The sequence below is a fragment of the Schistocerca gregaria genome, chromosome 4, assembly GCF_023897955.1.
Source record: "Schistocerca gregaria isolate iqSchGreg1 chromosome 4, iqSchGreg1.2, whole genome shotgun sequence".
Lineage (NCBI taxonomy): Eukaryota > Metazoa > Arthropoda > Insecta > Orthoptera > Acrididae > Schistocerca > Schistocerca gregaria.
This window is the reverse complement of record NC_064923.1, coordinates 375,591,937-375,608,252: the sequence shown is the minus strand read 5'-3', so window position 1 is coordinate 375,608,252 and position 16,316 is coordinate 375,591,937. Positions and strand designations below refer to the sequence as shown.

Sequence of the window (16,316 nt, the reverse complement as noted above, 5' to 3'; positions counted from 1 at the left end):
TGCTTTTTTTTGTCCTCCTTGCTCCATTAATCGTATGTTATTTTGCTGCCTAGGAAGCTCAATTTGACATTACGATACCAGGCTAATTCCCAGTTCCACCGAAAGTATCGAGACCGGTATTTCGAGAATGACACAGGAACTTTCTATTAAATGACCACATTCTAGCATGCATTTAAATTAAATGGGAGACAGCCGCTCAGAACTTTCAATCGCAGACAGAAGAAACTGCAATCACCCTTGCGCGATGCATCAGCAGCCCCACCTGGTGGCCCTACCATGGGACCACGGGAGGAATGCAGGCACACCCTGCAGATAGAGCGGTGGTGCCTTGGCGAGCCGCAGGTGGTCATAACTCATCGGTGGCACGCCCCCGCAACCTCCATAAAACAGGGGCCACCGCACCGCGCCGCGCCGCGCCGCGCCGCTGCAGATAAAACCTTCGCCCGCTTGCAGTCCCGTCCGGCGACTGCGGGGAACCCCCTCGACCGTCGTGCTCAACCCCGGCGTCTCTCTGCCATCCCTGCCTCCCTCTCTCCCTCCCACCAAACCAACAACCGACGTCGGACGGGCAAAACCGCGCCGGCCGCCGGTCGCGCCTCCCGCCCTGCCCTGTCCTGCGGTCCCAGAGGCCACTCGGCGGAAAATCGCCCGCCGGGATTTGTGGTACTCGAGTAGGAAGCGCCAGCCCTTTGTCAGTTTCGGAGATTAATGAAAGCCGCGAGTCAAACGTGAAATATGTCACGTGCGCAATAAAAGCTGTAGCTGCTCTTCGTGCTCATACATTGAATACAGAGGTATATATCCGCATAGACAATTCTACTACGCATTAAGACGGCTACGATACACTCACTACCCTTTTGCAGGAAAAAAATCATGCTCTATTTCCCTTGAGGTATCACGCAAACTGTCAGGATTGTAGAAGTTCTTTCCTCTTTCATTTTTCGTATCAGCACATCACAAAAAATACCTAAGATTTGAATCAGGATAAATGCCTGTAGAATGCACAAGGAAGTGTGATGGTTAAGAATATTGGCAGTATTATTTCAGTCAGTTAACAAATGATTCAGTAGTCCTCCGAACAGTTACTTCTGCTTGGACCTGAGGCAAGCGGGTTTTAGTCTTAAGCTACACGAATATATACACATGAAAGAAAGTTTTGCATCACCTCTGTTCCGAGACTTCCAGAACCTGTACAGAAAATTGGGATAGAGATTAACGTAAAAATCATTTCCGCCCTTTTTATTGCTCATCAAAACCACACATTGCTTGAAACTTCCTGACAGATTAAAACTGTGTGCCCGACCGAGACTCGAACTCGGGACCTTTGCCTTTCGCGGGCAAGTGCTCTACCAACTGAGCTACCGAAGCACGACTCACGTCCGGTACTCACAGCTTTACTTCTGCCAGTATCCGTCTCCTACCTTCCAAACTTTACAGAAGCTCTTCTGCGAACCATGCAGAACTAGCACTCCTGAAAGAAAGGATATTGCGGAGACATGGCTTAGCCACAGCCTGGGGGATGTTTCCAGAATGAGATTTTCACTCTGCAGCGGAGTGTGCGCTGATATGAAACTTCCTGGCAGATTAAAACTGTGTGCCCGACCGAGACTCGAACTCGGGGTTTCCAGAACCTGTACAGAAAATTCTGCACACATTGCTTGTTGTACCACCATACAGCGAGGCCGTCAGAGGTGGTGGTCCAGATTGCTGTACACACCGGTACCTCTAATACCCAGGAGCACGTCCTCTTCCACTGATGTATGACTGTTTTCGTCGTTTCATACTATCCACAAGTCCATCAAGGCATTATTGGTCCAGATTGCCACACTCCTCAACGGAGATTCGGCGTAGATACTTCAGTGGGATTGGTGGAACACGTCGCCCATAAACAGTCCTTTTCAGTCTACCCCAGGCATGTTCGATAGGGTTCATGTCTGGAAACATGTTGGCCACTCTAATCGAGCAGTGTCATTATCCTGAAGGACATCATTCACAAGATGTCACGAATTATCGTTCATGAAGGCGAGTGTCTCGCCAATGCGCTGCAGACATGGTTGCATTATCGGTCGGGGCATGGCATTCACGCATCATACAGCCGATACGGCGCCTTCCATGACCGCCAGCGGCGTACGTTTTTCCCCACATAATGCCATCCCAAAACAGCACCTTGCTGCACTCTCTGGACAGTGTGCCTCAGGTGTTCAGAACGCTGACTGGTTCAAGGCATATGCGACACTCATCTGTGAAGAGAAAGTGATGCCAATCATGTGCGGTCTATTCGGCATGTTGTTGGGCCCATCTGTACCGCACTGCATCTTTTCTTGGTTGCAAAGATGGACCTCGCCATGGACGTCGGGAGTGTAGTTGTTCATCATGCAGCCTATTGCGCACAATTTGAGTCGTAACACGACGTCCTGTGGCTGCACGAAAAGCATTATTCAACATGTTGGCGTTGCTTTCAGGGTTCCTCCGAGCCATAATCCTTAGGTAGCGGTCATGCACTGCAGTAGTAGCCCTTGGCCGGCCTGAGCGATGCATGTCATCGACAGTTTCTGCTCCAAGTCCGGAAAACATGGCTTTGGTTCATTCCGTGACGCCTGGACATTTTCCTTGTTGAGAGCCCTTCCTGGCACAAAGTAACAATGCGGACACGATCTAATCACAGTACTGACCGTCTAGGCATGGTGGAACTACAGACAACACGAGCCGTGTACCTCCTTCCTGGTGGAATGACTAGAACTGATTGGCTGTCGGACCCTCCTCCGTCTAATAGGCGCTGCTCATGCATGGTTGTTTATATGTTTGGGAGGGTTTATTGGCAACTCTGAACGGTCAAAGGGACTGTGTCTGTGATAAAATATCAACAGCCAACGTCCCAAGAGTTCTGGGAACCGGGGTGATGCATAACACTTTTGATGTGTATAGTTCATATACCTGTCTGGGCACGTTCTCTTTTCCATTATCATCGTTCAGCCAGGTCATCGGCCGCATCGGATTAAGGTGGAAGTCGACCATGCCCTCTAAAGGAACACTTCCTGCATTTGCCTGAAGCGATTTAGGGAAATCACGGAAAACCAAAATCAGTATGGCCGGACCGGGGGATTGAACCACCGTCCTCCAGAACGCGAGTCCAGTCAGATAACCACTTCCTTTCCTGCCTCGGTGAGATGTATTTTGCTTTGGACAGGTTCCACCTTCAGCAACACAGAAGAAAAAATATGTCGTTGCTCAAGTCGGAACGTATGCAAAACATTTTTTATAAAAAATAGAATGGTGTTTCTGTTAACATATCTGACTCTGATGGTATTAGAGGGAGCTATAGAAGCTACAACCCTAGGGAATAAAAATATTGGAATATATCGAACAAACGCTGGGTGATAGTGCTAGAGATGAAGAGGTTGATATAGGAGAGAAATCATGGCAGGCCATATTAAACCCGTTTTAAGTCTGCCACACTCAAATTACCTACAAGCTTAATCATCAAATTTGGTTTCTTTACTTGTTAAATGGGTTGTAGCAGTAGCAACACTGCCATAACTACTACCAGACATTACTGACAGACGTTCACTGTATTACATGCCCTCAAGACAGGGTGGATTGGTGAGCTAGTCGTAATCGCATGGACTCATATCGTGTGAATACGGCGAAGTTCGAGTAATTGTCACTCCTGAGTACCCAGTAGTTTCTTAAGGGGTTCGCACAGTGTAATGGTGGGTGATTGGATGCCGTACCAGAAGGTGGTGTCACTTTTTTCTCAATGTGGGACTAAGGTGATGTCACAAGACGTAGCAGTAGTAGGACATAGTGGCCGTCCGCCCCTGGGGTACATGATGCAGGATTAACCCATAGATACTGTAAACCACAAGAACCACCACTTTGGTACCGGCTGGTTCACGGAGCACTTTCTGTGGCGAGGAGAACCCGGAGTTGTCATTTACTAAGCCGACCCTGGATGACATCCCTGCCATCCCGAAACACTTTCACTCATTCTGCCACGATATGACATGGCAATGATGCATCACCTACATACTACGTGCCACTTACGTCTTGAACTACATACGTTTTTCATGTTTCCTAAACATTTGCTAGGCCCTTGAATTGGCCTCCAGAACACACTGCAACTGACTCAAGCACAGCCGTCACCGCTCACTGCATTACTTCAGCTGATCTGCTTCAGCTACATACAGCTACATACACTACTTCTGATCCAGCCGTAGTATTCTTCCCAGTGCCGCTGTGCCCAGAGTACATCAATGAACTTGTTTCAGAAATTAAGAATTTACTAAAACGATAGATGTATCTCTTATGAAGTAAATGCACATTTCATATTACCATACTGACAAGTCTGGCACGTGATTGCAGTTCAAAAAAATAGTTCAAATGGCTCTGAGCACTATGGGACTCAACTGCTGTGGTTATCAGTCCCCTAGAACTTAGAACTACTTAAACCTAACTAACCTAAGGACTTCACACACATCCATGCCCGAGGCAGGATTCGAACCTGCGACCGTAGCAGTCGCACGTTTCCGGACTGCGCGCCTAGAACCGCGAGACCACCGCGGCCGGCGTGTTTGCAGTGAGGAGGCAGGAGAGAAGATTAGAATTGAACGTCATATCTTACACACGGAGAACAGGGTCGGATTACAAAAGGATGGGGAAGGATGTCAGCTGGGAATTTTCAAAGGAACCATCCCGACATTTGCCTGGATCAATTTAGGGATATCACGGAAAAGCTAAATGTGGATGTCTGGATGGGGATTTGAACCGATGTCCGTCCGAATGTGAGCCCGTTGTGCTTACCATTCGTATGGTTGTATGGTTCAAATTATCATACCGAAACCACTGACACGTGCTACATTATGTGATCACATGGCTGAAAATGTCTTACAAGTTCGTGGCGCCCTCCGTCGGTAATGCTGGAATTCAATATGGTGTTGGCCCACCGTTAGCCTTGCCGACAACGTCCACTCTCGCAGGCATACGTTCAATCAGTTGCTGGAAGGTTTCTTGGGGAATGGCGCCCCATTCTTCACGGAGTGCTGAACTGAGGAGAAGTATTGATGTCGGTCGGTGAGGCCTCGCACCAAGTCGGCGTTCCAAAACATTCCAGAGGTGATCTATAGAATTCAGGTCTGGACTCTGTGCAGGCCAGTCCCTTTAATGGACGTTATTGTCTTGTAACTACTCCGCCACAGGCCGTGCATTACGATCAGGTGCTTAATCGTGTTGAAAGATGCAATCGCCATCCCCGAATTGCTCTTCAACTGTGGGAAGCACAAAGGTGCTTAAAACATCAATGTAGGTCTGTGCTGTGATAGTGCCATGCAAAACCATAAGGGGTACAATATCCCTCCAAGAAAAAACGCGACCTTACCATAGCACCATCGCCTACGAATTTTACTGTTGGCGCTACACATGCGCCGGCCTTCGTGGCCGTTCGGTCATATGCGCTACAGTCTGGAACGGCGCGACCGCTACGGTCGCAGGTTCGAATCCTGCCTCGGACATGAGTGTGTGTGATGTCCTTAGGTTAGTTAGGTTTAAGTAGTTCTAGGGGACTGATGACCTCAGAAGTTAAGTCCCATAGTGCTCAGAGCTAGAGCCACTACACATGCGGGCACATGACGTTCACCGAGTATTCGCCACACCCACACCGTCATCGGATCGCCACATTATGTACCGTGATTCGTAACTTCACACGCCATTTTCCACTGTTACGCTCTTTACACCAAGAGAGGCGGCGTTCGACATTTACCGGCGTGATGTGTGGCTTATGAGCAGCCGCTCAACCAGGAAATCCAAGTTTTCTCACCCCCGCCTAACTGTCATAGTATTTGCAGTGGGTACTCGTGCAGTTTGAAATTCCTGTGTGATGGTCTGGATACATGTCTACCTATTAGACATTACGACCCTCTTCAACTGTCAGCCTTCTCTGTCAGTCAACAGACGAGGCCGACCTGCAGGTGTTTGTGCTGTACTTGTCCCTTCACGTTTCCACTTCACTATCACATCGAAACAATGGACCTAGGGATGTTTAGGGGTGTGAAAATCTCGAGTGACATCCAATCACTTGACCACGTTCGAAGTCCTTGAGTTCTGTGGAGCGCTCATTCTGCTCTCCCACGATGTATAACGACTACCGAGGTTGCTGATATGGAGTGCGTGGCAGAAAGTGGCAGCACAGTACACCTAATATGAAACACATATGTTTTTGCTGGTGTCCGGATACTTATGATCACGAAGTTTGTGTCTTCTGTCATTGCAAATAATTCACAGTCACGGTACTGGGACAAAGATGCGTGAACGCATTGCGCGACTAGTGGAAAGATTCTTGACTCTGTGTTTAATGCAATCTGTGATGCGCTTGTTCGCCATTCAGTTGTGCAGCGCTGGAGTATTCTTATTAGAGACACAGTAGCGAGCAGTTGGGTTTCAGAGGAGATATGATATTTGCGAATCTGCGAGAAATTATTTGAGTAGTTTATTATGGATACTAAAACTTGTTCATAAAGAAATTTCAGTGGTAGTATTAATGGAGCAGACTTTTGGAAGAATATTTTAAGGTGACCAATGCACGCGCAAGCATGTATGTTTGTTTGTTAGAACTAACAATTGAAAGAAGTTTTTGTCCCTCAGGTTACTAATAATATTCATGACTTGTGTTGATATGATCTCTTTGTTTTCATTATGTCACAAAATACGCAATTGGTTAAAAATCTTATATTTTCGTAATTTCTTCGGTGTTCTTATGTTGCACAGCTTTTTCGACAATAATCAGAGTTTAATTTTTCAAGAAAGATTTTCTTTAAAGTAAATCCCTCCTCCGTCATTCTTAGCAAAGTTTAAAATATTTAGTCGTAAGTGCATTGCACGTTACAGGACATGCAGTGACGCACTGTTTCTGATAACGAAAGAAAAGTTCATAGGAGGTTATTTTTGTTTAGTTGTTTAGTTGTTGCGTTTGGCGATTTAAATTTGCTTCCTAGGTCGTCGGTACACGACAAAAAATAGCAAGCTGCGCAAGACTTAAGTTACTTTTGTTTCAAGGGAGGTCTCGATTTGCATTCTTGTGAGCAAACAGTACGTTGTCATAATTTTCAAGCATTCTATTAAGTAAGCAGATTAATTTACAGAGAACATTGAAGATAATACTAAAAAGTTGTTTTCTACGTTATTGGGCAGTACTTTACTTTGTGAATATTTTAAGACAGACACTTCACATTAGGTTACTGTCATAAAGTGCTTCAGTAAAGCCTTTCAGTTAAATAATTTTCACTGAATACACAATTAGTTTCTTTTGGGATTTAATTTGATAAATTTTCCCTAAGACTAATGTTACGTTTCACGACACTGTTCACATGACAAACACAGAGCCAACCAACAGCCAATTTTGATTGACAGCTTAATAACATATCTAAAGCACACGTTACACGAGGAGAAAGTTTTGGCTCTGATTGGCCAGAACATTATGAGCACCAGCCTATTAGCCGGCATCTCCAACTTTGGCACGGACAACAGCGGCGATATGTTGTGGGAAGGTAGGTCGCTGGAGGGAGTTGCCAACCCCATCTGCACACAAAATTCATATATTTCCCGTAAATTCCGGGGAGGGGGTCGATGATCTCTTACGCCACATTCACTCACATCCCAGATGTGTTTCATCGGCGAGTTGGGGGGCCAGCACATCAACTGGAGCTCGCCACTGTGTTCCTCGAACCCCGCCACCACACTCCTGGCTTTGTGACATGGAACAGTATCTTGTTGAAAAATTCCACTGCCGTCGGGAAACATGATCGTCATGGCTGAACGGGGTCTGCAACCAGTGTACGATACTAACTGGCCGTCATGGTGCCTTGCTCGTGTTCCCTTGGACCCATGGCTGCTAACATACACTCCTGGAAATTGAAATAAGAACACCGTGAATTCATTGTCCCAGGAAGGGGAAACTTTATTGACACATTCCTGGGGTCAGATACATCACATGATCACACTGACAGAACCACAGGCACATAGACACAGGCAACAGAGCATGCACAATGTCGGTACTAGTACAGTGTATATCCACCTTTCGCAGCAATGCAGGCTGCTATTCTCCCATGGAGACGATCGTAGAGATGCTGGATGTAGTCCTGTGGAACGGCTTGCCATGCCATTTCCACCTGGCGCCTCAGTTGGACCAGCGTTCGTGCTGGACGTGCAGACCGCGTGAGAAGACGCTTCATCCAGTCCCAAACATGCTCAATGGGGGAAAGATCCGGAGATCTTGCTGGCCAGGGCAGTTGACTTACATCTTCTAGAGCACGTTGGGTGGCACGGGATACATGCGGATGTGCATTGTGCTGTTGGAACAGCAAGTTCCCTTGCCGGTCTAGGAATGGTAGAACGATGGGTTCGATGACGGTTTGGATGTACCGTGCACTGTTCAGTGTCCCCTCAATGATCGCCAGAGGTGTACGGCCAGTGTAGGAGATCGCTCCCCACACCATGATGCCGGGTGTTGGCCCTGTATGCCTCGGTCGTATGCAGTCCTGATTGTGGCGCTCACCTGCACGGCGCCAAACACGCATACGACCATCATTGGCACCAAGGCAAAAGCGACTCTCATCGCTGAAGACGACACGTCTCCATTCGTCCCTCCATTCACGCCTGTCGCGACACCACTGGAGGCGGGCTGCACGATGTTGTAGCGTGTGCGGAAGACGGCCTAACGGTTGCGAATGGTCCTCGCCGATACCCCAGGAGCAACAGTGTCCCTAATTTGCTGGGAAGTGGCGGTGCGGTCCCCTACGGCACTGCGTAGGATCCTACGGTCTTGGCGTGCATCCGTGCGTCGCTGCGGTCCGGTCCCAGGTCAACGGGCACGTGCACCTTCCGCTGACCACTGGCGACAACATCGATGTACTGTGGAGACCTCACGCTCCACGTGTTGAGCAATTCGGCTGTACGTCCACCCGGCCTCCCGCATGCCCACTATACGCCCTCGCTCAAAGTCCGTCAACTGCACATACGGTTCACGTCCACGCTGTCGCGGCATGCTACCAGTGTTAAAGACTGCGATGGAGCTCCGTACAACTGGCTGACACTGACGGCGGCGGTGCACAAATGCTGCGCAGCTAGCGCCATTCGACGGCCAACACCGCGGTTCCTGGTGTGTCCGCTGTGCCGTGCGTGTGATCATTGCTTGTACAGCCCTCTCGCAGTGTCCGGAGCAAGTATGGTGGATCTGACACACCGATGTCAATGTGTTCTTTTTTCCATTTCCAGGAGTGTATGTTAGTGGTGTTAACACTGGCACGTGCATGAGGCGTCGGTTGCGTAAGTCCATTATTAGGAGTGTTCGATGCACTATGTATTCAGATACACCTGTGCTCTTCCCACTATTTAAGTCTGATGCTACATCCGCCATAATTAACCAACAGTCCTGTTTAACCAGTCTGCCCAACCTACAACGTCCGACATCTGTAATAAGTGATGTCCGTCCAATACGACGACATTTAGACTTGGTTACGCCTTGGTTTCGATACGTTCTACGTTTTAAAGACACCACAGCACTCCTCGAACGCCCGAAAAATCGTGCAGATTCGAAAATGCTCGTCCAGAGCCTCTGGACCATCACAATTTGCCCTCGGTCCAATTTGGATATATCGCGCTCGTGTCCATTCTACACACGTACAGCACGCTCATTGATACTACATGCACTGAGGGTGTATCTCACTAGCAGTCATTTCTCGCCACGTGAAGCCGAAATCGCCTGGGAGGATTTATATCGATAGTAAGTCACTGGTCGTAATATTCTGGCTGATCAATGTAGATAAACTGCATAGGAAGCTTACACATTGGACAGCCTCACTCTTGTTGTAGCAGCGGACAAGACAACGAGAAAAAAGTTTTCTGTAGGTGTCTATCGGGATATCGTGTGAATTCTTGATACCGTGTACTGCAGCCGAAAATGGGGGTGAAACATCCTTTGTCGGTCACCAGAAGGCGCGGTAGACCCTTGAGGAACAAGTGAGAATGGACAGGCATACAGTGTGCCGTCAGCCAGTGCTCCTGTCGAGTCCGTATGTGACGGCAGCGAAGGCGGCTGTGGCCGGTGCATTCATTACCGTGGCCTGTCAAAGCGGCCGGACGGCGCGACGTCTGGGGAGGGCCGGGCAGGGCTGCGTGGGCGCTGGTGGCAGCGCGCCCCACTAATGAGGCCAGCCGCTCGCGCCGCTACACGCTAATTGGGACAGTCGCAGTAATGAGAGCGTGTAGCGGCCGCGCCATGCCGAGCCACGCCACGCCATGCGGGGCCACGCCTGCTGCCGCCCGGGGTCGCCCCAGACACCCCGGCGCTGACCAGCGCGCCGATGCGTGGTGCAAAGTCTGCGGACACAATAGCGTCGTCCTCGGTGTAACGTTCAGTGTCTACCTGAAGTTCCGTCATACTGGGCTACAGGTTGGAGCAACACACAGTGTGAATAGTTATAGGGGACCTCCCAATATCGCGCCAAGGCGCCTTTTGCCCGGCGTAGTACAGCGATGTCGCATGGACGCTAGTCCTTGGAAGTGCTATGCACAAATAATGAGCCATGCTGACTCTATAGCATTCAATAACTGCGAAAGTTTTGGCGGTGAAGGATTTCAGGCACGAACTAATCTCCCATAAATATTCCATTCAGTTCGGGTAATTTTGGAGGTCAAATTATTCGCTCAAATGCTCCAGAATTTTCTTTAGACCAGTGAGGATCAATTGCGACCCGATAGCATGGCATACTGTCATTCATAAAAATTCGATCATTGAATGGCTGGGAATGGTCTCCAAGTAGCCGAACATAACCATTTCCAGCCAACGAGCTGTGCAGTTGCACCAGAAGAACCAGTCTGAGCCATGTAAATACAACACACAACACTACGCGGCCACCAGCCTGCACAGGGCGCCTCTTCGCCAACCTGGGTCCATGGCTTCGTGGGATGTGCGCTACATTCGAACCATACCACCAGTTCTTACCAATTCCAATTGCGATGCACCTGATCAGGTCACCGTTTTGCAATTGTCTAGTGTCCAACGAATATGGTTACAAGCCCAAAAGAGGCGCTGCTGGCATTGTAGTGCTGTAAGCAAAGGCAGTCTTCCATCGTAGTCCATTAGCGCCAGATATCGCCGTACTGTCTACATCTACATCTACATTTATCTACATTTATACTCCGCAAGCCACCCAACGGTGTGTGGCGGAGGGCACTATACGTTCCACTGTGATTACCTCCGAGCCCGCTCGAATCTCTCTAATTTTATGTTCATGATCTCCTCGGGAAGTATAAGTAGGGGGAAGCAATATATTCGATACCTCATCCAGAAACGCACCCTCTCGAAACCAAGACAGAAAGCTACACCGCGATGCAGAGCGCCTCTCTTGCAGTCTGCCATTTGAGTTTGCTAAACATCTCCGTAACGCTATCACGCTTACCAAATAACCCTGTGACGAAACTCGCCGCTCTTCTTTAGATCTTCTCTATTTCCTCTGTCACCCCGACCTGGTACGGATCCCACACTGATGAGCAATACTCAAGTATATGTCGAACGAGTGTTTTGTAAGCCACCTCCTTTGTTGATGGACTACATTTTCTAAGGACTCTCCCAATGAAAACCTGGCACTCGACTTACCAACAATTAATTTTATATGATCATTCCACTTCAAATCATACCGCACGTATACTCCCAGATATTTTACAGAAGTAACTGCTACCAGTGTTTGGCTCGCTATCATATAATCATACAGTAAAGGATCCTTCTTTCTATGTTTTCGCAATACATTACGTTTGTATATGTTAAGGGTCAGTTGTCACTATCTGCACCAAGTGCCTATCCGCTGCAGATCTTCCTGTATTTCGCTGCAATTTTCTAATGCTGCAACTTCTCTGTATACTACAGCATCATCCGCGAAAAGCCACATGGAACTTCCGACAGTATCTACTAGGTCATATATATATATATATATATATATATATATATATATATATATATATATATATATATATATATTGAGAAAAGCAATGGTCTCATAAAATTCCCCTGTGGCACGCCAGAGGTTACTTTAACGTCTGTAGACGTCTCTCCACTGAGAACAACATGCTGTGTTCTGTTTGCTAAAAACTCTTCAGTATAGCCACACAGCTGGTCTGATACTCCGTAGGCTCTTACTTTGTTTATGAGGTCACAGTGCGGAACTGTATCGAACGCCTTCCGGAAGTCAAGGAAAATGGCATCTACCTGGGAGCCTGTATCTACTATTTTCTGGGTCTCATGAACAAACAAAGCGAGTTGGGTCTCACACGATCGCTGTTTGCGGAATCCATGTTGATTGCTACAGAGTAGGTTCTGGGTTTCAAGAAATGACATGATACACGAGCAAAAAACATGTCCTAAAATTCTATGGTTGGCCCACTAGATGACGCTGTCATAGGTCAAACGGATATCAACTGCGTAATTTTAAACAAGAACCCCCATTTTTATTACCTATTCATGTAGTACGTAAAGAAATATGAATGTTTTAGTTGGACTACTTTTTTCGCTTTGTGATAGATGGCACTGTAATAGTCACAAACATATGGCTCACAATTTTAGACGAACACTTGGTAACAGATACAGATCGTAGGTACGTTTGAACATGTTATTTCGGTTGTTCTAATGTGATACAGGAACCTTTGCGAACTTACCATTCCTGAGAACTCATGATGTTACAGCGGGATTACCTGTAAATACCACATTAATGCAGTAAATGCTCAAAATGATGTCCATCAACCTCAATGAATTTGGCGATACGTGTAGCGACATTCCTGTTAACAGTGAGTAATTCGCCTTCCGTAATGTTCGCACATGCATTGACAATGCGCTGACGCATGTTGTCAGACGTTGGCGGTGGATCACGATAGCAAATATCCTTCAACTTTCCGCACAGAAAGAAATCCGGGGACGTCAGATCCGCTGAATGTGAGGGCCATGCTTCGACGGTCAATCCACCTGTCACGATGGTCCATCTAAAACATTCATATTTCTTTACGTACTACACGAACATATAACTTTAAAAAAATGGGGGGTCCTATTTTTAAAAAAACGCAGTTGATATCAGTTTGACCTATGGCAGCGCCATCTAGCGCGCCTATCATAGCGCCATCTGGTTTCCCCCTTCAAGCTAGACAAGTTTCCTTCTTTTTAGTTTTTTCGTTTGACGCTTATTTCGTGAGATATTTGGCCCGGTCACTATCAATGGACCACCCTGTATTTCGATGCACTGCACGATGTGACAGTGTTGGCAGCTCCTCGTTTTCGTACATTTATTTTCTAAACACAGCCAACCTGAATTTGCTAGATAAGCTTTTGTCTTGAATATGGATGAAGAATTGCATACCGACCTCCAAGTGCGGTGCTTTTACTTCAACCTGTATATACTGCACAAGCCACTGTGAATGGCGGTGGGCAGAGCGTACTTAAAGCTTCGGTTTGCTGTCGCATTCCATCAGTTTTTCCAGCTAGGTGTAAATGAGACATCTGTATGCCTCCGCACACTACATACTCCTTTTTTCCCGTTCTCGCTATCCGTACACAGTGGGGGCAACATAATGATCACAGTCTTCTTAGAATACAGTTTTCGTATGAGCTTTGCCAAGCTGTTAGGTAGCTTGCAGCACGGCTCTGAAATCATTCGATGGCCATTATCTCGTGCAGTTGACAAGGACTCTATGCAATGAAATTGTGGAACTGCTCACATTTCAGTCTTGTATGCGATCTACTTTATGGAAGAATTACTTTTATGCAAAACCCTTCCAACAAATAAAACACTTCCATTCGCTCTTTAATACTGATTTTACGTTATTGGCCTGTTTAATGTCACTTGCTGACAATACCCCAATACTTGATCTACTGGAGGTGCTTAATGTGTTCAACACTTTAACTTGTAATCAGATAATGCCTTGTTCGTTATCTTATTGGAAGCGCAAGGGACGATCAAAAATTCTCCGTACGACTGCGTTGCTGCAACGTGTATGCAACTCGCCGTGACTGCGGTGAGGGTATTTAAGCACGGACGTGTAGTGTATCCTTGGAACGGAAATTTTTATGACCGGTTCTTACGACTTACATGATCTACACTCAAACAGAGCAGCATTTCGACGGCTGGTGTGGCCAAGCGGTTCTAGGCGCTACAGTCTGGAACCGCGCGACCGCTACGGTCGCAGGTTCGAATCCTGCCTCAGGCATGGGTGTGTGTGATATCTTAGGTTAGTTAGGTTTACGTAGTTCTAAGTTCTATCGGTTCAAACCCGCGTCCTACCATCCTGATTTAGGTTTTCCGTGATTTACCTAAATCGCTTCAGGCAAGTGCCTAAATGGTGCCTTTGAAAGGGCACGTCCAGCTTACTTCCCATTCCTTCTCTAATCCTATGGAACCGATGATCTCGCTGTTTGGTCCCCTTCCCCAAATCAGCCAACCAGCCAACCACGAATTTATTCCGAAAGCGGTGTAACTGTCTCCCGTAGCCTACACAGGCTGTGTTCTGTTTCCTCGTGTTCCTTTATCCAAGTATGCAGGAGAGAAGCCAGCGTTAAGTCCGGTGATGGAGCGGTGTAGCGTAGTGGCTCATCCAGTAGACAGCTGGACTCGGACGGGTTAATCCAAGCTCGCGGCAGCAATCTTTTTCTGTAGGGCGGTCTTGGTCAGACCTCGCTTTGGCACGCCGCGCATTGCCGCTCCACCCGTCGTCGGATTAACAGTTTGTCGAGTCGTGTTGCAGCCCACAGGAGGCTACAATGATTTAATTTCTGAAATGGGTCGCTTGTCTTTGATGTCAAAAGAGATAGTTCCCTCTCGCCCGACCCTTTTCAGTTGCGCAAAATTTGGCAGCGTCTGCGCAATAATGGTATTTCACTTTGACTCTCGCCGTCATGTATTTATTACATTAAATGCTTTCCACGCTGTTACAGCTACTGGTAATGATGGTAGCGCTGTACTCGTAAGAAAAACGATGAACACAGTAAATTACTCTTTCTAAATGTAGTTTTATGAAGTATGTTTACACATCGAGGTACTTTAGCCATCACATTTCTATACGTAAACCCACTGTCGAAGAATGGGTACGATTACAGTGCCCAGAAGCTATTAAGCTTCAGTTCCGAAATGGATAATCCCTTGGCGTTGTAACAAGCGTAAATTATTGAGGATATCTTCTTGTGTGTCCACACTTTGTAGTTGACGCACTGTAGCTGACGAGGATACCTTTGACAGATATAATGTGTCAATTATTAAGTGTGGAATTATCACCAAATGTGCACTATTGTAACTGTGCCAAGGCACAACTTGTTTATGTGGACTATGTTAAGAAACAATATTATGAAAATTATTTCTGTTCTACTTTTCTATGGACCATATATGAAGAAAATGTATTGTTGAACCACTGATGTGCAGTGTGTAAGTATTCTGGTTTAAAAATGACCGTTTGTAATTCATCCATTTGCTATGATACTTGTGTATATTCTACAGTCGTTTCTTTGTATTTTAGTCGTTTCTTTGTATTTTGCAGTTTTACCCTTGAAGATTATTGCAAGAGCCGAAACCGGTGGAGGATAAACATAAAACTATACAGCTTATGGCACAAATATGCTTTTCTTTCAACTTATTTAACAGCTGAAAACAATCATCTAGTGCCAATATTGAATGGGCAAATAAGTTTATTCCTATTTCAATCTCTGCTAACAGCGATGGAAAATGGAGAGACCCGAGGAAGCATATAAAGAAGAGGCAAAAATTCCAGTGACCAGATAAGAAACTTTACAAATAAAAGTGAAACGTGTGTGGTGAAAAATACTCTTTAATTTTAGTAAGCTTAATACGAAAAAATCAATAAAAGTTCGTAGTACATTGTATTCATGTTCCCTGCTGCTATGTGAAAACCCTTTTTGCACCGGGGAAGTGGGCAATGGATTTTCACGTAATAGTCAATACCAATTTAAATCCATCAGTATTATGTCTACTTGGAAATAATAATCAACTGTCTAGTTAGTCGACATTCAGAGTTCCTTCGACATAGTAGCAGAAAACCTGAATATGGACAGTGTATAAAGATGACGTAAATGCGTTAATGAATTTAGCATTCAACGACAGGTAACGATGTACAAATGTATCGTATTGTACTATTTCGTTACACGAAAATTTGCGAGCTCTATTATTGTATGTTATGTATTTTATTTTGAGTAGCGCACAATGGTTCTTATATTTCTGTTTTATTGACGTGAGAGAATGACAACATACTGAATACTGTACGTATTCATAGGTATGTTG

The 16,316-nt window shown here is 46.4% G+C and overlaps 1 non-coding gene across 1 annotated transcript; it reads right to left on the bottom strand.

Moving 5' to 3' along the window:
• Positions 1 to 1,294: 1,294 nt before the first annotated feature.
• On the bottom strand, positions 1,295 to 1,369 carry Trnas-cga (transfer RNA serine (anticodon CGA)). Its single transcript has one exon. It is a non-coding gene; the product is annotated as a tRNA-Ser (tRNA).
• Between the last annotated feature and the right edge of the window lie 14,947 nt (positions 1,370 to 16,316).